Source organism: Hyla sarda, chromosome 10 (assembly GCF_029499605.1).
Source record: "Hyla sarda isolate aHylSar1 chromosome 10, aHylSar1.hap1, whole genome shotgun sequence".
Classification (NCBI taxonomy): domain Eukaryota; kingdom Metazoa; phylum Chordata; class Amphibia; order Anura; family Hylidae; genus Hyla; species Hyla sarda.
The window spans coordinates 116,617,016-116,633,661 of record NC_079198.1 but is presented as its reverse complement, the minus strand read 5'-3'; positions in this window follow the sequence as shown (position 1 = coordinate 116,633,661).

Sequence of the window (16,646 nt, the reverse complement as noted above, 5' to 3'; positions counted from 1 at the left end):
CAGAAGATACCAAAGATATCCAGTCCTCTAGGACATCACTAGTCCATGAACCATAATGTACTCTGAATAATACGTATAGCGGTATAATTGTAAGAATAAGTATCAAATATAAAAGAAATCATTTATTTTATTGTATAATTATTCTTACAATCAGACCACTACACATATTATTCAGAGTACATTATGCACTGGTTCATTTTATGAATTAATGATATCCTAGAGGACTGGAATTCTTTGGTATATTCTTTTAAATACTCTAAATACCTGCAGAAATCCATTTTAGGATGTACAAGCTCAGTGAGGGATTGGGTTAAATTTTTCCCATAGAAGTCTAAGGAGAGAAGAGAAAGAATTAGCTGCAGAGTCAGAGGCAGAGAGAAGCACAGATAAGCTGTTAAGTGCTCTGGTGATTATGGTATCTCAGATCTTGATTCATAGCTTACACTATTCAGTACTGCTCTATAATGTCCTTTATGCTGCTTATCCTTCTGAGGGGCAGCATCCCCTCTTTTGTGTGTGCAGTGTATGGGAGACATGAAAGACGTTAGGCTCCACCCACCAACTCAGGGACAAGTGAAAATTAGAGATGGAGCCTATGACAAATTGAAAACACACTTATATAAGTTATATATAATACCGGAAATGGGGCTACCCCCTACGTACATCCCCCCCACCCCACTCACACACAAACACACACATAACCGCTTATACAGAAAAGTGTGTTTAAAGGGGTGCTCCGACGCTAAGACATCTTATCCCCTATCCAAAGGATAGGGGATAAGATGCCTGATCGCGGGGGCCCGCTGCTGGGGACCCTCGTGATCTTGCACGCAGCACCCCAGTTACTATCAGTCCCCAGAGCATGTTCGCATGTTCGCTCCGCCCCCTCAATGCAAGCCTATGGGAGGGGGCGTGACAGCTGTCACGCCCCCTCCCATAGGCTTGCATTGAGGGGGCGGAGTGTGATGTCCATCCCCCGTGATCGCCAGTAATCAGACCCAAAGCGAACATGCTCCGGGGACTGATTGTAACGGGGTGCTGCGTGCAAGATCACGGGGTCCCCAGCGACGGATAGGGGATAAGATGTCTTAGCACCGGAGTACCCCTTTAAAGGTTAGTGACCATTTTTTGCGTAACAAGCTCTGGGGCAACAGAGAAAAGGGAGGATACAGAATGGTATATTATTCCGTCCAGTCATGTAATCTTCCTAACCCGGTATTACGTCTCTCCCACAGAATAGACTATAAATACCGAGGTGAGCCATACATCATATATAAGCTGCATTAATGAACTGTCAGGGGTGTCTGACTCCTTTTCAGCCGAATGCATGAGAATCTTGTGATATGGGTGCACAGATGTCCAAACCTTGTTATCTCTGGAACCAGGTGTTAGACGCAGAGCAAAATATTATATGTGTTCAAAAAGAATCCACAAAACTTCCTATTCCGGGAATTTTATCTCAAGAATTACAGTTTTTATGTTTCATTAATTCTTATTCTGTTGATTTTAATGTTCAGAAATCTCTTGAATCTACAATGTTCCAGTTCTAGCTTTTGTGCAAATTATTATAATTCAATTATTATTTTACGACTGAGATAATACATTACTATGGATAAAGAAATAATGAAGATTTATTAAAATACATTTTTGTACTTTACTTTTTTTATTCTATTATTATTTTTGTGTTTTTTATCTTAGTTTATTAAAACCTTCATTTAAAGGGGTTATCCGGGGGAAAACTTTTTTTTATATATATCAACTGGCTCCAGAAAGTTAAACAGATTTGTAAATGACTTCTATTAAAAAATCTTAATCCTTTCAGTACTTATGAGCTTCTGAAGTTAAGGTTGTTCTTTTCTGTCTAAGTGCTCTCTGATGATACGTATCTCGGGAACCGCCCAGTTTAGAAGCAAATCCCCATAGCAAACCTCTTCTAAACTGGGCGGTTCCCGAGACACGTGTCATCAGAGAGCACTTAGACAGAAAAGAACAACCTTAACTTCAGAAGCTCATAAGTACTGAAAGGATTAAGATTTTTTTTAAAGAAGTAATTTACAAATCTCATGGTATCCGTGAAGAGAAATGAAAATATCGGCACTCACCAATGTGGCTGCAGGGTCTTCTTTATTGAGACATACTCACATGCGGGGTACAGAAGAGAGGGGAGTGGGGGGACAAGTGGTGGTGACAGAGCTCTAGTTTCGCACACTTGGTGGGCTTCGTCCGGCCATGACCCATACTGCCTGTGACTGCCTTATATACAAGTGAACCTAGTGCTTCACCTATCACGCACCTGAACATCTCTCACATGATCAGGTGACATGGTAGGGGGAGGTGTGTTAAAAGCAAAGATAGTTAGAAGCATGCTGAGAGCTCCGTTTTGTCGTTTAACCCTATGTTGCCTGTGGCATTCGTTTTAATGATCCATAGTGTCTCCACTCGTAATAATTTCGATTCTATTCGTTCATACTTATTACATGACACTTTTTCTAAGTCTACAAAGCGTAGTACATCCAGGAAAAATGTTGTCTATGCTATAATATGTCCCTGTGGATTCTTCTACATAGGCCAGACGAAACGCCAGCTCCAGATGCGCATTAGGGAACATTTTTATACCATACGCGCTGGAAAGCCAGGAGCGTCCCGTCTGCAGGCCCACGTAAGAGAAGCCCATAATAATAACCCTGATGTACTACGCTTTGTAGGCTTAGAAAAAGTGTCATGTAATAAGTAGTGTTGAGCGGCATAGGCCATATTCGAATTCGCGAATATTCGCGAATATATGGACGAATATTCATCATATTCGCGAATATTCACATATTCGTAATATTCTCGTTTTATTTTCGCATATGCGGATATTCGCGTGTGCGAAAATTAACATATGCGAAAATTTGCATTTACAACAAATTAACATATGCGAAAATTCGTATATGCGAAAATTGGCATATGCAAATCTTCGCATATGCGAAAATTCGCACGCCAGTCTCACACAGTAGTATTGAGCCTTCTTACACCACATAAGCTGGAAGCAGAGAGGGATGATCACTGTGATGTGTACTGTGAAAAAAAAAAAAAAAAAAAAAAAAGAATATTCGTAATTACGAATATATAGCGCTATATTCGCGAATATTCGCGAATTCGCGAATATGCGATATTCGAGAATAAAATTTGAATTGCGAATATTCGCGAGCAACACTAGTAATAAGTATGAACGAATAGAATCGAAATTATTATTATTAACACACCTCCCCCCTACCATGTCACTTGATCATGTGAGAGATGTTCAGGTGCGTGATAGGTGAAGCACTAGGTTCACTTGTATATAAGGCAGTCATAGGCATCATGGGTCATGGCCGGACGAAGCCCACCAAGTGTGCGAAACTAGAGCTCGGTCGCCACCACTTGTCCCCCCCACTCCCCTCTCTTCTGTACCCCGCATGTGAGTATGTCTCAATAAAGAAGACCCTGCAGCCACATTGGTGAGTGCCGATATTTTCATTTCTCTTCACGGATACCATGAACTTTACTTATTATAGTATCTGAGCACCACCAGAGGCATCACAGCTACACCAACTCCCACCTGCCATTCCTAATCCAGCACACTCACGCAGTGCCGCACTATCTCCTATGTAATTTACAAATCTGTTTAACTTTCTGGATCCAGTTGATATATAAAAAAAAGTTTTTTCCTGGAATACCCCTTTAACTTAAAATATAAGGAGAGAGAAAGTTGTTTGATTATCTTTGTAGAAGCACCAAATTTAGAACTTGTTTTTTTTCCAGGTTTACACCATTCACTGTTAACATAAAATCATTTTTTTTAAATGATTTTTTTTTGTTGTTTTTTGTTTTTTTTTTCTTCATTTTCGTAAAATGGGAAAAGGATTCGTAAAAGGAATTACATTTTTATTAAAATGTTATAATCTTTCAACTGCTATTATTGTTTAATGCTGTGCAATGGCGGTCTTCTTGTACAGCCTGCCTACTAAAAGTGGAGAGTGGCACGGAGCAGGTGAGGAGATCGCCTCCTTCATCTTGACTCATCGGACCCCCATGATTGCACTCAAGGTGGTCCAATGAGTGTCACTAGTTCCCATGACTGATTTAGATCAGACAGGTCAGATCAGCTGTGATCAGCATTGGCAGACACCGGCGTGATCACAGTCATAACTCACGTTTTTTGAAGGGATCATAGTTCCTGTGAACACTCCAGGGTGTACATATACCAGTGCTCTCTAGGGGTAAACTAGGGGTACACAAAATAATTAAGATGCTTGAAAGGGTTTTCTGGCTTAAAAGTATTGATGGCCTATCCACAAAATATGTACATCAACAGTCATGACTAAGAGCTCTTCTGCAGCTCGAAACGCGTCGGCGTACTGTTTTTAGGGGCTTGCCCCCCCTCCCTCTTTTTTCCCCCCTTTTTTGGTTTGGGTTTAATCCTGATAATTTTAACATGAGTTAGTAAAAGCTACGTTTTACCTTCTTTCTCAACCCTGTGAGCTGAATCCCTGTTGTTTGTATTATCCACAGAATAGGTCATCAATAGTTGATTGTGGTGTGTAGACAACCTGACACCCCTTCTGATCAGCTGATTGGTGCCGCCGGTAATAGATGGCGGTCGGGAGCGGTATGGCTTGTCTTCGTACACTATTTGTAGTGGTGGTACTAATAAACTGTAGAGCACATCCCATTGACATGAAAGGAAGCTGTTCTGCAGTTACTTAGCACCACCTCTACACACAGTATACGGAGCCGAGGTTGCTAGTTTCCAGCAGGGATGGTCTGCTGGCCGCCGCGATGTCGGGATGTTGACAGCCTACCGATCATCTATTACAGTGTTTCCCAACCTTTTTCGGCTCGGGAACCCCTCAAAAAAATGTTTTTTGTCGGAAAACAATACAATGCAATGCACAATATCTATTTACCTGTGGGTATGTAGATTACATCTTCTGAAATCAGCGTCGTTCCCTTCTCTTCAACTTGTCTGGGCCATCATGACAATTTCTTCCAGGCTCAATTCTTCACCGTTAAACAAACCTATTAGACTCCGCACTTTTCAAGCATCAGCCTCCAGATTCCCCTTTTACAAGTGGAGAGGAATACAGGGGCATATAGGTGTAAAGGGGAACAGAGGGGTGTAGAAAGGTGTACATGGGTGACTGGTGTGTAGAGGAGTGTACATGGGTAACAGAAAGGTGTTGGGGTGTAGAGGAGTGTACATGGGTGACAGAGGGGTGTACATGGGTGACAGATGGTTGTAGAAGAGTGTACATGGGTGACAGGGAGGCGTAGGGGGTGACAGAGGGGTGTACATGGGTGACGGATGGGTGTAGAGGAGTGTACATGGGTGACAGAGGGGTGTTGTGGGGTATACATGGGTGACAGAGGGGTGTTGGGATTGTAGAGGGGTGTACATGGGTGACAGATGGGTGTACATGGGTGACAGAGGGGTGTAGAAGAGTGTACATGAGTGACAGGGGGGCGTAGGAGGTGAAAGAGGGGTGAACAGTAGTGACAAGGTGGTAACAGAGGGGGTGGACAGGGGTGACAAAGGGACAGATGGGTAAATAATGGGGGTTGGACATTGGTGATGGGGGTAGATTGGGGAGGTAGACTGGGGGGGTGGTCAGAGGGGTGCCACGCCCCCTCCCATAGACTTGCATTGATGGGTGTGGTGTGACATCAAGAGGGGCGTGGTCGTGATGTTACGACCCCCGCCGCCCACTTCAAGCGTTCAGAACTAAATGTTACGGAGGATGGGGCAGCGGAGTACCCCTTTAAAGGGATTATGTCGTCCATAAACCCTATTGTCAAAGGGAATTTATCAGTGACTTCTGATAACAGAAAGAAAAACAAAGAGGGTTTGCAAAGAGTTTATCTCCGGAGAACCTGATCTGACTCGATATCAATAGCAACTGTGTAATATGTATCTTCCCCTGTGGAGGCGCTGCAGGGAAATTGAACACCTGATGCCAGTTTCCCCCACATCTGATTGGCAGAGGTCTAAGCACCAGTGTGTCATGTGATCATCTCTGGACATTCAGCTAAATTGCCTTTTGCATCAAGAAAAGCCACAGGGATGAATCAACTTATTTAAGTCAGGACAAAATAACTACATGTCAGTAAATAAAGATGGTTACAGAAATGAAATGGAAAACTATAAGCCACTTGTGTGGAATCTACCACCACAGGCAAAAATCTAACATTTATCATGAATTTTTTATGTGGAAAGTAATAATGATGTTTTTGCATTTCATCTGGAAAATATTTCAAAATTACAAATCCGATGAGTCAGATCCATTTATTTCCTTATTCATTGGTACGAAAACTAAGATAAGTTGGTAAATGTGGGACAGCAGCAGCTTTTAATATTCACATAGATTCGTCGTTGTTACTTACCTCAAGAATTAAAGTTTCTTACTAAATTTAATTGCAATTAAAGTTGTAACTATTGCCTTCCATTATTGTACATATACTGTGTGTCATTACCTATGGTTCCTTTTTTCATTTCTTGGGCTTGTTTTTATTTTAAGCCTTTTCTCTGTAGACTGGGACAGGTCAGCAGAGCAGTTTCATTACCATTAGAGTGGTGGTGGTGGGGATTTCATGACATACTATGGCCCTCATTTACTATTGCAAACCCGACATGTTTTGTCCATACGGCCTGACGAAGCACCCAGTGGCGCGATACGGACCGTGGCCGGCGTCTGAGCTCCCCCCGTTCCATTTACCACCTCCCTGCTGAAGACCCTGTTTGGTGACCAGCCACCCCTTGAGGACACGTACCGGGTGAGTGCTCCGCTTACATATTTTTGCTAGTTATTTCATTAGCCTGTATCTGGCCACTTCTGAGTGGAAATTGTTGTTAAAGGGGTTGTACAACGATGACTGTCTAATAAATCGATATTTTGGTAAATAAAGTTATTTTACAACCTTTCCGTGGTCTTCTATTGTTTTATTTCTACTTTTTATGTACACTGTCTGCTCTACTGTCTTTAATGTCCAACTGTCTGTCTGGTGTACATCCTCTAATTGACTTCCTGTTCCTGTGTACACTCTAGCCAGAAATTCAACCAATCCATGTAGTGGGAGGGAGATGCAGTTGGCTGAAATCCCGGCTAGAATGTTCTGACCATAGAGGACGTTGAGCTAATAAAGCATAAAAGCTACTAAAAATAACTTGATGAAAATAGATTTCTCTGACAGACAAACGTCCTCTCTTTCCAGTTCCTATGCTATTTCTGTAAACAGTAACACCAATTTTTATACAAAAGGGGACATGATAGGCTAATAAAATAAATAGCAACAAAATTCTTAAAATCGCTTCATTTCGTACACATCATAGAGGCAAATCTAAGAAAAAACATGGGGAAAGGAAAGTCAAATCTTCCCTTGATCTTATCCCTCTTCCCTCTGCGCAGAACTCCAGCTCCACTAATATATTAGCAAACAAAAGAAGGGGAAACAGCTCAAGGATTTGGGACTTTTTTCCCTCACAAGATATTTAATGGGAGTACCCAGCCATAAAGTATCAAGGTCCTGGCATTGTCCTATGCTTGGTGCAGGGCCCGAGGTTTGCTTTTTTAATCGCTAACCTCTCAAGGCCTGCACATAAGTTTTGTGTCTTCCTTTAAGTGTACCTCTAATCTTGGTTCTGGTTCTGGTTCCGGCAGCAGGATATGTGCTAAAAGGGGTATTCTGGCTTTATATATCTTATCCCGAGATTTGCCTCCGAGACGTGACTTCACGGCACGCCCCCTCCATTCATGTCTATGGGAGGGGGCGTGACGGCCGTCACGCCCCCTCCCATAGACATGAATGGAGGGGGCATGGTGCAATGTCACAAGGGGGCGTGGTCGTGATGTCACATCTTGGAGGCAGCGCCCACCGGCACAGAATCCCAGCAGAGGGACCCCTGCGATAATACATATAAATCCGGAATACCCATTTAAATTTCACATCCACTTTTGATTCCGCGACTTGCTTCGAAATAAGCAGATATGGTGAAAAAATCGACCAGTCATGGCGCTGGAGCTCTGGATTAGGTAAGGATCCGGAACACAATAGTATTCCTTCGAGACTATCCTGATCTGAAGACGCATTTGCCGGCAGTCCCATGCAAGTCTATAGGACTTCTTCATGTCATGAGATCAGAAGCGGGCACAAAATTTACGCCCATATCCTGCTGCTGGACCACGATTAGAGTTACGCTTTAAGATGAACAAAAATACATGGATTTGTTTTTTGTTTTTGCTGACTTCCATAAATGCCCCTGTTGGTATGGCCTTTTTTTTACTATGAAAGTTTTTTTTTAATGTTTTTTACAAAGTTGGTGCGGCAGCCTCCTATAGGTGGCACAAGAGAGACCATTTTCTTCCAATCTATAGGAGATCTATTTTGCATACTTTTCCCAGGGAGCATTGCCACAAACACTTAAAGGGGTTATCCAGGAAAAAACTTTTTTATTCTATATCAACTGGCTCCAGAAAGTTAAATAGATTTGTAAATTACTTCTATTAAAAAATCTTAATCCTTCCAACAATTATCTGATGCTGAAGTTGAGTTGTTCTTTTCTGACAACCGTGCTCTCTGCTGACATCTCTGCTTGTCTCGGGAACTGCACAGAGTAGAAGAGGTTTGCTATGGGGATTTGCTTCTACTCTGGACAGTTCCCGAGACAGGTGTCATCAGAGAGGACTTAGACAGAAAAGAACAACTCAACTTCAGCAGCTCTTAAGTACTGAAAGGATTAAGATTTTTTAATAGAAGTAATTTACAAATCTGTTTAACTTTCTGGAGCCAGTTGAGATATATATATATATATATATATATATATATATATATATATATATATTTATATATATATAAGTTTTTCCCTGGATAACCCCTTTAATCTCCATCAGAATCTATCCATTTTAAGTGACAGGCCTAAAAAATGTTGAAGTTACATTTACTAACATAGCCTTCATTCAACAAACCACTTGTCTTAACATCCTGGAACACCAATAACTAGTCTGTCCTTATTTTCAGCCCATTCCCTCCTCCATAATACATGTAAATGGAGCAGTGAATCACATTGAGCTGAGCCCTTGAATCATTTACGACTTACAATTTATGTATTTAAACATTCAACAGAATTTTTTAATCTCTTTAGTCAAATAAACTCGAACGAAAATCCCAAAATACACAGTATAAAAAAATAAACAATTTGCCATTAATGGGTAAATGGGGCTTTTTTTTTTCTAAGACGGCCGCATAAATGTTGTATGTTTTGTGCAGAGAGAATGAAACCAGAACAAATTGCGAAACATAAATCAAATGTAACCCAGTGATTCCTTAAACATGCCGGAGATACTAGTATATCATGTTACTTGTACTCCAGAAGCAAAGCTTACTTAATCCTCATATTGGATAGTGGTGTATGTCATTAAATAGTCCAAGGTCCATCATTTCTGGCTGCTATTCCGGATGTAGAAAATATCACGAAACATAAATATATATTGGTGGGATTGTAAATGATTACAGTAAGAGAGCTAAAAGAGCACAACAAAGCCCTTCCAACAACTTATATGGAATCATTTTAGCCCACGGAACATTGCCTGGGACAAGTTCGTACACTGGTGGTTGTGGGGTGGTACATTTACCTACAATCTTATACAGGGATCCCTCAACTTACAATGGCCTCAACATACAATAGTTCCAACATACAATGGTCTTTTTGGAACATTGTAAGTTGAAACCAGACTCAACATACAATGCTACGGACAGTCCATATCTGTGAAACGTGTGAATGGCTGGAAGAACCGACCGATCAGAATGGACATTTCACTGGTAAAACACCTGTATTACTGAAGTGCATGCACTGACTGGAGTCTGGTAGCGCCCCCTACAGTACAGGGAGGTATTAGATGTTCTGTACTCTTTACCTGTATTACTGAAGTGCATGCACTGACTGATGTCTGGTAGCGCCCCCTACAGTACAGGGAGGTATTACATGTTCTGTACTCTTTACCTGTATTACTGAAGTGCATGCACTGACTGGTGTCTGGTAGCGCCCCCTACAGTACAGGGAGGTATTACATGTTCTGTACTCTTTACCTGTATTACTGAAGTGCATGCACTGACTGGTGTCTGGTAGCGCCCCCTACAGTACAGGGAGATATTACATGTTCTGTACTCTTTACCTGTACCAGGGTTGGCTGCTCCTTTGGACACCAGGTGAGGGCGACTCCATTTTACTTTTTTAAGGACACTGTGTACTGTACAGGACCCTGAAGAAGCTCCTGTCCTCTACATAGACCAGTGTTTCCCAAGCAGGGTGCCCCCAGCTGTTGCAAAACTACAACTCTCAGCATGCCCGGACAGCCTTCGGCTGTCCGGGCATGCTGGGAGTTGTAGTTTTGCAACAGCTGGAGGCTTCCTGCTTGGGAAACACTGACATAGACAATGATTACAGCTCCCAGCAGATCTTTCTTACTTTTATATGTAAGGATTTGCTTTATCTATATTAGTTATCTGCTTATTTTTCTTTAATCCTCACTTTTTCCTATTTTTGGATGACATTTTGGTGGCTTCAGAACCAATTACCAGGTTTCCATTGAGTTCTCATCTCAGCATACAATGGTTTCAACATACAATGGTCGTCCTGGAACCAATTAATATTGTAACTTGAGGGACCGCTGTATTTGTTTTTAATTCTTCAATCCCATTTGTACCCAACAAAGATTTGTATCATGGATAAGGTTGACAAAAAAAGAACTTCTGATACATCAATATTTTGGATGGGATTTGATGTGATAATGACCCAATAGGACAAGAAAGTCTACAAGTGGTGGAAGTGAGGAGCGGCAACCAAGAGACGTCTAGTCATGTAAGGCTGGGTTCACATTATGTTTTCAGCAATACGGGACCGTATACGGCTGGGGGGAGCGAAAACCAGGTGCTTCCGTATCCCTGCCGTATCCACCACCTCATCAGGATCATGCCCAGGCATTGTAGGGAGGTCATACGGGCACGTGGAGGCCACACACACTACTGAGCCTCATTTTGACTTGTTTTAAGGACATTACATAAAGTTGGATCAGCCTGTAGTGCGGTTTTCCCCTTTGATTTTGAGTGTGACTCCATATCCAGACCTCCATGGGTTGATAAATTTGATTTCCATTGATCATTTTTGAGTGTTTTTGTTGTCAGCGCATTCAACTTTGTAAAGAGGAAAGTATTTCATACGATTAGTTCATTCATTCAGATCTAGGATGTGTTCTCTTAGTGTTCCCTTTATTTTTTTGAGCAGTGTATATATATATATATATATATATATATATATATTTAGAGCTGAGGCGTGTGCTCTCAATCACCCAAAGTGCAAGAAAAAGTGCAAACGTGTCACACTTTAAAAATGTGCACAAACGGTGCTGCCTATCGCAAAGCCCTTCTCCAACAGGAGAGAGGCCCGCCAACAAACCTACCCTTACCCTTGGGATATGTTTAATGCATCCCTTATGACATCTTAAAGGGGTGCTCCACCCCTAGACATCTTATTCCCTATCCAAAGGATAGGGAATAAGATGTCTGATCGTGGGGGTCCTGCCGCTGGGAACCGTTGCAATTTCTACTGTGGCACCCCAGACATCCGGTGCATGGAGCATCCTTCACTCCGTGCCGGATGACAGGTGAAGCGGGGCGGAGGCTCATGATGTCACGCCCATGCCCCCTCCATGCAAGTCAACGAGAGGGGGCATGACGTATAGACTTACATTGAGTGGCCGTGGCGTCACAAGTCTCCGGCTCCGCACCCGATGCTCTAAATGAATGCTGGGTACTTTGGATAGGTAATAAGATGTCTAGGGGCGGAGTACCCCTTTAACTACTATTGAAATATTATTGTTTATCACATTTCCTTCTATTTTAATGGACTTTAGGGTGTGGTTTTCTCCTTTAGGAGAGTGCTAGACTGGTATGACTGTTTGTGGTGGCCAAGTACGGGATGTGTTACCCCGTACCCTTTCTGCCCTGTCAAGCAGCCCCCCCCCCCCTGCATCTGTTCTACTGTAATTGTATATTATCCCCTATGTTATGTATATGAGAATGTTGTATCTTTAAGAAAGGTTACCATGTGATCACCAGTTGTCATGTGATTGTTAGCCAGGAGGTATCAGTGACCAGGTGACTTAAGGGTGACCAATGGGACCCCTCCAGAGTATCTCCCATAAAAGCCCTGGGAGGAGTCTCTTCTCTCTCTTAGTTCCTGAGTCTTTGCTGAGGTGCAGTCGAGCCTAATAGTGTGTCTGGAGTCATAGGAGCCTCAAGTCAGGTCGGCAGCCAAAAGCTACAAGTCTACAAGTAAGATAAAGTCACAGCTTAGTCTGTCTCCAGTCAAGTCAGTCACTGTCATCTATTGTCAAGTCAACATGGCCTGCACTAAATTGTCCAAAACCATTGCAAGTCCCAGCAAGCCCTTAAAGGAGTAGTCCAGTGATGACTCAGTGGTGAACAACTTATCCCCTATCCCAACGATAGGGGATAAGTTGCAGATCGCGGGGGGTCCGACCGCTGGGGCCCCCTGCGATCTCCTGCACGGAGCCCCGACAGCCCGCTGGAAGGGGGCGTGTCGACCTCCGCATGAAGAGGTGGCCGACACGCCCCCTCAATACAACTCTATGGCAGAGCCGGAGCGCTGCCTTCGGCAATCTCCGGCTCTGCCATAGAGATGTATTGAGGGGGCGGGTCGGCCGCCTCTTCGTGCGGGGGTCGACACCCGCTATCTGGCCGGAGAGCCTGGCCCCCATACAGAGAGATCGCGGGGGCCCCAGCGGTCGGACCCCCCGCGATCTCAAACTTATCCCCTATCCTTAGGATAGGGGATAAGTTTTTCACCACTGGACTACCCCTTTAAGGTCTCTGAAGTCACTGGTCACCTCCGTGGGCCTGACTACACTGTATAGACTGTTCCATCTGTCACTCAGTAAAGCTACCGTTGTCCATAACTTGGCGTTGGCGTTATCATTGCCTCCGTGTCTAGACCAGGATCCAGCGTCACGAAAACAAGGGGTTAATGCCATTTTCCCCCTGGGGTAATTCCATCTGCCCTGCAACACACTCCATACCACATGATGATTACAAACCAAGTCCATAATTTCTTCTTAAGAAGGAGTTACTTATCTTTTTACAGCTCTTTTGAGGTTCTCGGCCCTCTTCAGTACACCTTCTGGAGGAGAGCTACTCTGTGGAATTTTCCAGTTCACTGCATGGCCTGTAATACTGCTCCTCCCAGTATGGTACTCTCCTCAAGGAGAAACATCACTGATAGTCTTATAACAAAGGCCTTTCTGCAAAGCCAGGACTCTGCTCTTTACTGATGACAGGAAAGATCCCTGAAGAAGATATCTACAGATGTGTTTATATTCCTTTTGGTGGAGACTTGGGGCCACATTTTGGAGATCGCAGGGAGTCCATGTGGATAGGTGATAAATATTTTTGGCTGGATAACCCCTTTAACTATATCACTTGAGATGAAAATGCCCCTTTAAAGGAAAGCATTGACTTACAGGAGGCTACTTTACATGTCTATTTTAAAGAAGGTGTCTGGTTTACAAAAAACATTCTCCAAGACGTTATTAGGAAATTCTGAGTTATTGAAGAGGCTCCTCTACTAGAACCCTCATCTATGAGCTAGGGCATAAGATTTCCCATTAATTTCTACGATAACTGTGTAATGCGTCACCCCCTCCCCACCTGTTATGGTGACTGTGCATGGAAATTGACCAAAGAAACTGTTACAAAACAGGAAATGGCAAAGAAAAGTCTTAAAAGGTGCTTACATTTTACAGCGGTAAAAATTAGGGACACACAATTAATACCTGTGATTATGCCCCCTCCCATAGGCTTGAATTAAGAGTGAGGCCGTGTATCATAAGGGGGGTGTGGCCTTGACGTCACGAGCCTCCGGTGCTGCATCGCTAGTCATCCGGCATGTAGCGAAATTCTCTCTGTGCACCGGATAACTGGGGTGCCACAGCAGAGATCACGAAGGGTTCTAGCGGCGGGACCCCCACGATTAGACAGACACCTTATCTAGGTGTCCAGGGGCAGAGTACCCCTTTAAGTGTCCTATTTGAAAAAACAGACAACCATACTGGCTACAATCTTGCAAGAAAATTGCCTAGGGTAAAACTGCTGTTTCATTGAGCTGCATGAATTGTCAGTGAATGGGCCCATGGTATGGGGGACATCGCAAAATGGCATCTGCAGCTTGTAGCTTTTGGCTTTTAAGTAAACCAAAACGGGCAGAGGATAATGTGACCAATTCTTAGATAACAGTCAGTAAGTTGTACACTTTGAAAGTGACCATTGCCTTTGTGTTCTAGTTATTATTGGGGATCTTAGTTTGCAAAGCCCGACCAGACACATCTCAACAGACTTGTCCTGATGTGCAAAAGTGCTCGTACCCATAAAAGTTTCTTGTCATTTGAACACATTTTTGTCACAGACATGTCAAAAGCTTTGATCAATTGGGATCTGGGTGTTCAGACCTTTGTTAAACAGATACCATTTTTGCCTTTGACTTTCATCACAGGCGTCCATTTAATAGGTGCCTTGGGAAGCTCCAGTGGCATTGTTGTCTATTATGTACACTATTACTCAAGATTCCCAAGGCAGAAATGCATGGAGCTCCTTCATCTTCTTCTCTTAAAGGGGTACTCCACTGCCCAAGCGTTTGGAACATTTTGTTCCGAACGCTGGGTGCGGGCTGCGGGGGTTGTGACGTCACTGCCATGCCTCCTCATGACATCACGCCATGCCCCCTCAATGCAAGTCTATAGGAGGAGACGTGGCAGTTGCCACACCCCCTCCCATAGACTTACATTGAGGGGGTGTGGCGTGACATCATAAGAGCCGTGGCTATGATGTCATGACCCCCCCCCCCCCCCCCCCCACAGCCTGCACCCAGCCTTCGGAACAAAATGTTCTGAACGCTTGGGCAGTGGAGTACCACTTTTAGCATTGTCCACATGGTAGTCAGCAGTATAATTAATCTGCAAGAAGCTCTAGAGGAGGAGAGGAAGACTGACTAGCTCCTCCAGGGAAACTCTGATGATGTCATTGTCCATTTATGGACAGTTTCCATATACAAATTGTCTATATATGGAATCTTAAAAAATCAAGAACAACATATTTCATATGCAATATATTTATTGATTAAAGTACAACACTGTAATCGTGTATCAACTGGTGTGGGCCAGTATTTTTTAAACAAGCACAAAAATTAGATAGTATACTTAGGATCGAGCAAGAGTAAGGCGTGACTAGTATGTCCCTATCTATTAGCCCTGCCTGACGATACTGTAAGTCCCCTGTCCTAGTGACCTGGGCCTACACTGGAACCTCCTATTGGCCCTGGGCTATAGAGGGGATGCTGAAACAATACTGTGGTGTCGCCAAGATACAGTAGACCGAGGCTAATAGCCCGACAGATCCAATATACAGTATTTGATCTTAGATATCACGCTTAGGTGTTTAGAGGTGTAACATACATGTGGTAAAAATAGTAATACAGTATCAGAACCCGAGGGGGGTAGCCAGGGGTATGTTGTAGTATTCACGTTTAAAGCCCACAATTGTGTGTGTTGCATAGGTAGAGATATACCTATGCAAGGTATATCTCTACCTATGCAACACACACAATTGTGGGCTTTAAACGTGAATACTACAACATACCCCTGGCTACCCCCCTCGGGTTCTGATACTGTATTACTATTTTTACCACATGTATGTTACACCTCTAAACACCTAAGCGTGATATCTAAGATCAAATACTGTATATTGGATCTGTCGGGCTATTAGCCTCGGTCTACTGTATCTTGGCGACACCACAGTATTGTTTCAGCATCCCCTCTATAGCCCAGGGCCAATAGGAGGTTCCAGTGTAGGCCCAGGTCACTAGGACAGGGGACTTACAGTATCGTCAGGCAGGGCTAATAGATAGGGACATACTAGTCACGCCTTACTCTTGCTCGATCCTAAGTATACTATCTAATTTTTGTGCTTGTTTAAAAAATACTGGCCCACACCAGTTGATACACGATTACAGTGTTGTACTTTAATCAATAAATATATTGCATATGAAATATGTTGTTCTTGATTTTTTAGGATGTTACATTAACATATTTCCTCTTACCCCAGACAAGTAACGTCTATACAAGTTACGTCTATGCGCCCCTATATATGGAATCTGTCAATTTATAGACAGTTACATCATCAGAGAATCCCCAGGGCTTCCTTCGCTGGTCAGGCAACATATATCATCATATGCTTTTATAGCTGTCGGAGGACTCCTGACATATATAGTCATGGCCGTAAATGTTGGCACCCCTGAAATATTTCAAGAAAATGAAGTATTCCTCACAGAAAGTAACACATGTTTTGCTATACACATGTTTATTCCTTTTGTGTGTATTGGAACTAAACCAAAAAAGGGAGAAAAAAAGTAAATTGGACATAATGTCACCAAACACCAAAAAATGGTCTGGACAAAATTATTGGCACCCTTAACTTAATATTTGGTTGCACACCCTTTGGAAAAAATAACTGAAATCAGTCGCTTCCTATAACGATCAATAAGCTTCTTACACCTCTCAGCCGGA